General features: G+C 40.5%; 1 protein-coding gene across 6 annotated transcripts in view; it reads right to left on the bottom strand.

Moving 5' to 3' along the window:
• MAP2 (microtubule associated protein 2) overlaps nucleotides 1-7,924 on the bottom strand; it is a 241,754-nt gene that overhangs the window by 152,514 nt on the left and 81,316 nt on the right. The window contains exons 1-2 of one of the 6 annotated variants that reach the window (XM_045297162.1): nucleotides 6,017-6,284; nucleotides 5,624-5,688 (exon numbers count right to left, since the gene is read on the bottom strand). The gene's annotated coding sequence lies outside the window, so the exon portion shown is untranslated. The other 5 variants (XM_045297166.1, XM_045297159.1, XM_045297155.1 and 2 more) reach the window with 5 other exon arrangements.

Here is a 7,924-nt window from a genome sequence, read left to right as displayed (position 1 = left end):
CCCCCGCCCCGTGCTTCAGTCTATAGGGAAGAGGCATATTGTTAGCCAGGCCAAGGTCCTGTCCCTTTGTGTCCCTGCCGTTACAATCAAGTCACAATCATGTGCTAGCTATGTGTCCTCTGCCTGCTGACATATGCAGCACCCACTCTCTCTCTGCTCCGGTCTTTGACTTACAGCTTCCCCTGGTGGAGAGGCACAACTGCACCTCATGCCCTATCCTCTTTGTAATTGATGTTTACTTTCTCTTTCCTTTGAGTCCTGGAGTCCTTGAGAGTTTCTCACAAGAGCTACCATAAGAGCTTCTTAAGACGTTGCTTCTGTACTTGCGATGTGTCTGTTTTAGAGCCAGATTCACATCCAAAGTTAGGCTTGTGAGCTGTTTGTCTCGGAAGGCTCTCCTTCATCTGAGTCACTGTCATTTAAGCACTGGCCACAGAGGATGGCACCTGAGAGGTGTTAGCACATCTCAGATCTCTCTCCCCACCCCCTTTTGAGTGGAAAGCAGAGGCTTGTTTTGAAACCAATCAATTTTTTTTTTTCTGATGAGATGTGAGAATGTTTTGCCTCTGGTATAGTGATTTTGTTGTTAGAAAATATCCACTGGAGATAATCTGAAAGATTTTCTAAGAATAATGTACAAGATACGTTTTTAGGCATTGTTATAGTAATGGCAAATGGAAGCAGAGGACAAAAAGGCCCAATAGCTACAAGACAGGACATAACGCAGATGGCAAAATGTCGTTAAGAACATGTTTAAGATCCTGCTGAGGAGGAAAGAGCAGAATCTGACATTAATTCCTCATGATCCTAATTATGCAAATTTATATGCAACAGGATGGTAGGAAATTAGGCAAAACATGAAAAATATTAACCATAAACTCTGGATTGTATGTTTGTCGGCGGCGGTGATTTCCATGTTTTATGCTTTTTGAAAATTTAAAAATTTTATAAAGTGTGGATTTGTTTTTCTAACTTGGAATATTATTAAAACAAATAACTAAATCCAACAATCTTTTCTTAGTTTGCACTCATCAGTTTTTCTGTATCCTGCCTGTTTTGTTTCTTTTAAAATTCTCCCTTCCACTTTTCCCAATTCTTTTTATCCTAAAAACAGACCACGACAAAGAGTTCTTCCTCTAGTCCTCTTCTTATCCTTCTGGGAAATCACTATCAATTTCTTCTCTTCTGTATTTCTCAAATTTGGATAGACAATCCACCTGCATCTCTAGCCATCATGTCTGAACTCTCTCTCTTCCATTCTGGCCCACTCACACCTTCCTTCCTCACTTCCTGGATGTGGACCAGGCAGGGGTTGGTTCCATTGTGCAAAGCATCAAGACCAGTTGGAGCCAACTTGATGGCTCCCAACAGCCACATTCACCTGGCTTTCACTGGCTGCTTACTGTATACGAGAGAATGGGCTAGGGTCCAAGGGAAACTACTAGTTTTTCACTATAATTTTTCTACTCATTAACTTCAAGCCTTAGAATCACCCTTGGCTGCTTCAGTCATGCATTCTTCCTGACAGTTAGTAGGTGCTACATGCTGTATAAGAATTTGACGTCAGAAACATCTTTCAATTTCATGCCCACACCTAGTATTCTCTTGTGCTCTTTATTCTTTCCTGGATTACCCTCCCAATATATCCTGTTGAAATAGATAAATCCTTACATGTCAATTGTACAAAGGGTCAAATGTGGCCCCATCATATGTGACTATCCAACAGCATTCATGGACAACCCCCTCTCTCCCACGTCTACACTCTGGAATATAAATGAGACCAGGCTATGCTTCCCCCCAGGTTGGCTTGCTTTGGCCCCTTTTCTAATGCTGTGTGTTCTTCCTGGGGCTTTCTCATGCTTCATCTCCCCCTTGAATAGGCCCATTCACTCCCAAGAGCCACCTTAAAAGACTCATATTTCTTCTTGAGCCCTTTCCTAGTTATTAGTAACCCTGCCCTCCAATGGATCCCCATAAGAAATTGTTCATTCTCTCTTATGCTACCAATAAGCCTTGATGTTATTGGCTTGTCTTCTTTTACAACTTCTAACTGAGCTGTTGTCTACTATTTTGAAAGTGCGATTTGTGTAATGGCTAGTATCCTCGGTGATGTTGCTGGGTTCATGGGTTATACTTAAGGTCAGAGGTGGTATGTTCACACTGCTCATGACATTCTGCCCTGCATGCTCATTGATGTTGGCCTTGTTGAACTTTTATCTGGAATTATTTTTATTTAAAAAAACGCTATCAGTGAACCATTTAGCCCTGGCATTCTGCAGTTTATTATATCTAATAGGCTATGTGCCTAAGTAATAAACCACTTAATAACATTACCTCAGTGTAATGGCATAGAAATTACTTAATGAATTCAATAGTTTTAAAAATGCCCTAATTTTTCACTGACTTTCCTCTTTAGAGAAAAAAGTTCTTCAGGGTAAGTATTAAGATATGTAAAAAATTATAAAACATGTCAAAGTTGAATATCATAGTTTAAATATTTGAGACCATATTCAGGACTACCTAATAGAAATGTTGTTTTAACCTGGGTGTATAGCATATGCATAAATAAGACAATAATGCAATGATTACGTAATAAAAATGATGCTAGTTGGCAGTGGTCAATATGAAGTACCTGCATCCTGCTGGCACAGAGGGTAAGCATTCAGCTGTAGCCCAAAGGTCAGCCATTCAAACCTAGCAGCCACTCTGCAGGGTAAGGAAGTGGCAGACTATTTCTGTAGAGACTAAAGCCTTAAAAATCCTACAGAGCAGCTCTACTCTGTCCACTAGCATCTCCGTGAGGCCAAATGGCCTTGAGAACACGAGCTTGGTTTGGACAATACGAAGAACTCTGTGGTCAGACACGGTTTGACTGGTTTGAGCAGATTGATGTCACAGTTCAATCACCTAGAAATGGAAACCATGTTATATCCCAGGACTTTAAGAGAGTTAAATGAGATAAAGTATGCTACGGGCTGAGGATAAACAATGGCACATAATTAATGGCACAAAAGGGAGTTTTATTTTTAATAAAGGTAAGTGACATAAAATCAAAGCATTTTCTAGAGCTACTATGATTTTAGAAGCTACTTGACAGGCTCCTTCATTATGTATATTGTTAAATCTCTTGCTACTCATTATGTACTGTAAGTATGACATCATTTCTAATATTAAATTTATAGGAAGAGCCAAAAAGAAAAATAACCTCCTCTTTGTGCTGCAGCAAAGTCTTGGCTAACGGCATGGAGCGCAATAAACAATGTCAAGACCACGAGGAGCACATAGGGAGCGTCCATAAAGCAAAACTCATGCTGCAATTTGGCATCCTCCCCTAGCGGATGAAAGAGAAAACGCATTTCAAAATTCTTCCCTCCCCAATCAAATCAAGAAATGTCCTTCCCCACAGAGCCCAGAGACAGAAGGACAGTCTATTTTTCTACCTAGAATTAATTATCCATTAGAGCGATATAAGTGAACATTTTCAGTACCCCATCCTCCTCAAAAAAAAGTACCCAATATCTGTTTTGTACTCTTTGTACTATGTTGTAAAGGGTAAAATGGTGATGAGTTTATTTCTCTATTGATAAGTTAATGAAACGTTTATTGAGCTTCTACTATAGTCCAGGCCCTACGCTATGTGCTGAAGATGTAAGGGGAAAAAATGAGGCAAGGAATTCACTAAGCTCAAGATGATGAGCAGAAAAGGTAAGAGAAAGAGCTTGGCTTTCTTGAGGGCTCAAGGGTCAAATTCTCTCTGGGGTTGACTTCCCACAGCCTTAAGTTAAATTCAAATGGCCCCCTAAATTCAAACAGTGACAACCAAGAGGCTTGTTTGTGAGGTCATACGCCTTTCTCCATTACCTAAACAAATCACAGACTGAACTCGTTGCTATGGGTAACGGACCGAGCATACCGCTCAATTACAATTTCACGATTTTCTTATTCATATACATACTAACGTTTCCCAAGTAATATAATTGGTTTCAGAATGAATCTGAAGGTTAGGAAATGGATTTTCAGAGGAAATAATTGTTGTTTCGATTTAGTTAGGAGGAAAAATACCAAAGGGATTTCTTTACACAACGGGAAAGGTTTTCTCTTTCTCTAGTGAGCCCTGAAGAGAAAAGAGAAAATTCCCCAGAGTTTGACAATACCCAAAAGGAATGGTAAGGTCCTCTTTAGGGATTTCATACTTGATTCCCACAGGTCTAATTTCTGAGGAAAGATGCAATGTATTTCGTGTGTCTCTGTGAGACCAGTACAGTGGAATTTGTTCAGTATCTGAAACAATGCCATTTCCTTTTCCAGAGCACTCTGAGTTGTTTTACAAAATTCAGCACCCTCTGGCGTCAAAGTCATCTGTGAGGCTGCCTGCACTGGGAGGCTGGGAGGCTGGAGCCCGCACCACGGCTCCCTCCCCCAGTCACTACCCACAGCGCCAAGGCGCTTAATAAGTGCTTCTGGAATGAATAAATTAAGGTCCTCATAATTACACGTTGTAGAGAAAATTAAACAAGGATAATGCATTCGTCTCCTTCAACTGCTACAAATATTCACCCTCACAGGTGCACACTTACACAGTTCTAGTATTCAGGGCCAGTAGTTGAACATGAATCATTTTTAAGCATATACTTTAAAAAATCAAATTGTATTACCCAAACTATTCTTGATGAATCCTCTTGAAGGGACATACTATATGGATGCTAGGGAAAGTTTTAAACAATAGCACTGAAATTGTATTCTATAGATTAAAATGTATTTTAAGGCAGAAAATGTATTCTATAGTTTAAAAGCAAATGACACATTTCTGTTTTACTGATATGAGTATATATGACCATCAAAAGATCATCTTAAAAATAAGAAGCACTAGCCATAGTCAGCCATCCACCTGGGTTTGTTGAAAATTAATGGTTTTCATGTCAGGCAAAAGGCCCAGGATTAGTAGACCCAACTGCTACCATGACAAGATAAAAGATTAATTTCTTATACTGTTGATGTAAAAAAGCAAAAGTATATCCATTTTTAAATATGCCTAACATCCTTGATCTTTTAAAACATCAATTTCTAAAAATTAAGACATCAATAAAGAAGGTACAATGTCTTATTTGCAGAAATCCAACAATACTGAGTCATTCCGGGGTTTTTCTCTCTAGCATTCATTCTACCTGGGAGAGACAAACCATCTCACTTAACCATTTTTCAAAAACCACTTATCCACACCGATCCTTAGGTAAAATTATTACTTAGCATCTTTCTCTTAAATTCAAATTATTTTGATTTTAATTAGGTTTTGGAATGTTTATCAAGGTATAGAATTTTGGATTTCTTTTTGGCTGGTACAACATGGTACAATACTATAAGAATAAACCTTGCATATTGATATTTGTGAATAACTCGCAACACGTGCAAATAAAAATATACAAAAGAACACAGACATTCTCTAATCAAAACAGCCATCGAACATGGTATTCACAGCATAGGAAATCTTACATGCCATGAACAGTGAGGAGCCACCTCTGCTTAAGAACCAAATACCAACTACAGATCAATTTAAATGAAAGCATTCTGCTTCTTTGCTGGCTTTTCATTTAACATTTAAACATCCAAACAAAACATATGGTACCTTTTAATTTTCTGAATGAATAGTTCCCAATCAATGCTTCCTTGGTTAGAGACAAGCTGAAGAATCTACTGAAACAGAACAAAAGAAAAAAGAAAGATATATACATATATATATATATATAGAGAGAGATTTGTTAGCTAAATATTGAAAATGGTCACTCACCAGCAAGCACACGCAGGCTTTAAATCCTGATAATAAAGCTATGCCTCCAGATCGCTAGTCTAAAAAAATGCAGTACTGGATTTTGGGAGGGGTGGTGGTGGTGGTGGGGGGTGGACAGAGCGCTCAATAACCAATTTTACAGCATCTTACTCGGAAATAGAATAAAGCAAATCCTTTTGGGGGAAAGAAAACAGTCAAAAGGAAAGAAAACAAAGAAACCCAAAGCATTACCAGCACGGCCGCAGCGCTGCCACCCAGCCTAGCCTGTGAGGTCTGCAGCGGCTGAGAGGAGCCAGCGCATTATCCTCCCCGGACTGCGCCCTCGCCCTCGCTCCAGACAGACGCAGGCTGCAAGCCACCAGCTTCTGTCTGTGGGTGTCGGGAAAGGGAAGCAGCAAATTAGAAAACGTCCCCGCAGTGGCGAAAAGGAAAATAAGGCGAGTGGGAGCAGGAGAGAGAGCTCACAGCTTCAGAATGTTCGAGAATGATGACAAGCCACCCAGCTCCGCCATCACTCACTGACAATAGGATGCCGCGTTGGCTTATGATTTAGCGGTTTGTCATAGAGCCTTCTGATATCAAATGCCTGACAGGCATTTTAATTGCTTCCATCCAAGTGTGTCCCCAGGAACTGAGCCTATAAGTCTATGAATGTCATCATCTGGCCTCCTTTGTGTTTATGCCAGATACACACACACACAGAGAGAGAGAGAGAGAGAGAGAGAGAGAGAGAGAGAGAGAGAGAGATTAAATGGAAAGATAGTTTTCAGGCAGCTAGGATTACAAATGTTAAGTTCGGCTACTCTAACTGGACATGACAAAATGGTAGTGGGTGGGAAATTGCACTGTCTGCATTAAGAACAACAGTGTTGCTTTGAAGCTTTGTCCCTGGCAGATAATCACAGTGTTTTTAAGACTGACTAGTGGACATTGTTTTATTTGGATTTCAAAATAAACAAATGGGCTCATTTGAGAAATGTCATTAAGTACGTACATTCTCCTATGGAAAATTTGATGTCCTTGGCACGGTGATCATTCTGCCTTTGACAACGTTTTCTTTACAAGGGAGAAGGCAGAAAGACGACGAAGAGAATTAGGAAACCAGGCTGGTGTGTGGTTTCTGCGGGCAATCTACTTCATTCCATCCATACACAAATGCAAAAGGGAGGTGGTGATGCGCCTGAGCGCTGGAGTTCCGCGGTCCCCGAGGACGAGGACAAGGAGTTGAATCTGGCCTCATCAGTATTAGCAACTGAAACGAACAGTTAAAGAGCCCTGTTTCACAGTGCCCTTTGTGTAGGGAGGTTAACTGAAGAATAATTCCCTCCATTCGTTTTCTGGGTCAAAAAAAGGATGGGGAGGGGGCTGTAATAAAATCATTTCTATGGCATTGTTAGCTCCCTGCATTAGGAAATGAAGCAAAACCCGATGTGTACCAAAAGGGCCAGCTGTGAAGACGGCTGCCGGGAGGGAGCATCACCATGGTTACCAGAAGGAGAAAGTAGCAAGAACAAAATAAGGTAAAGAGAGAGGAGACCAGACTACAGCGGGGAAATGTGGCGACTGATGACTGAGAGGTTCCTTCTTTACTTTCTTGAATCAAAAAGCAAAAACCAAATTGTCTCTACCACCTTTTTACTGGTTTCTCTGTATCACGATGGATCTGCCTCTGCCATCTGCTAATTTTGCCTTCATAAATATTCAAATGGTGGTTCTTTTGAGTGTGATGGACGCTGCTGCTTCAGCCTCTGTCCACCACACACCTGGAGTCATTGAGACCACTCTGGAGCCCACACCGATAGCTTCATAGCGGAGAAAGTGGCGGCCCAGGGAATTTGAGCAAGGTCAAAAAGGGGTCCAGGGACCCAGCAACAGAGGCCCAAGACTTCCTGATACAAGAACCCACTTCCCTTCTCTCACCAACTGGCTATCTTTTCCCATTCTTTCCCATTCTGTGTGTAAGCAAAATAGATTTCAGAAATATCCTTGGGCTTTTATTGTGCTAAGACTTCTTTTTTTTTTTAATCATTTTATTGGGGCTCATACAATTCATCACAATACATGGATCAATTGTGTAAAGCACACCTATACACTTGTTGCCTTTATCATTCTCAAAATTCACCTTCCTCTTGGGTTCCT

The sequence above is a fragment of the Echinops telfairi genome, unplaced genomic scaffold (assembly GCF_000313985.2).
Source record: "Echinops telfairi isolate 266 unplaced genomic scaffold, ASM31398v2 ScPeMD7_3;HRSCAF=10, whole genome shotgun sequence".
Taxonomy (NCBI): Eukaryota; Metazoa; Chordata; class Mammalia; order Afrosoricida; family Tenrecidae; genus Echinops; species Echinops telfairi.
Note: the sequence above shows the minus strand (reverse complement) of the source record. Positions and strands in the feature narration are given on the sequence as shown.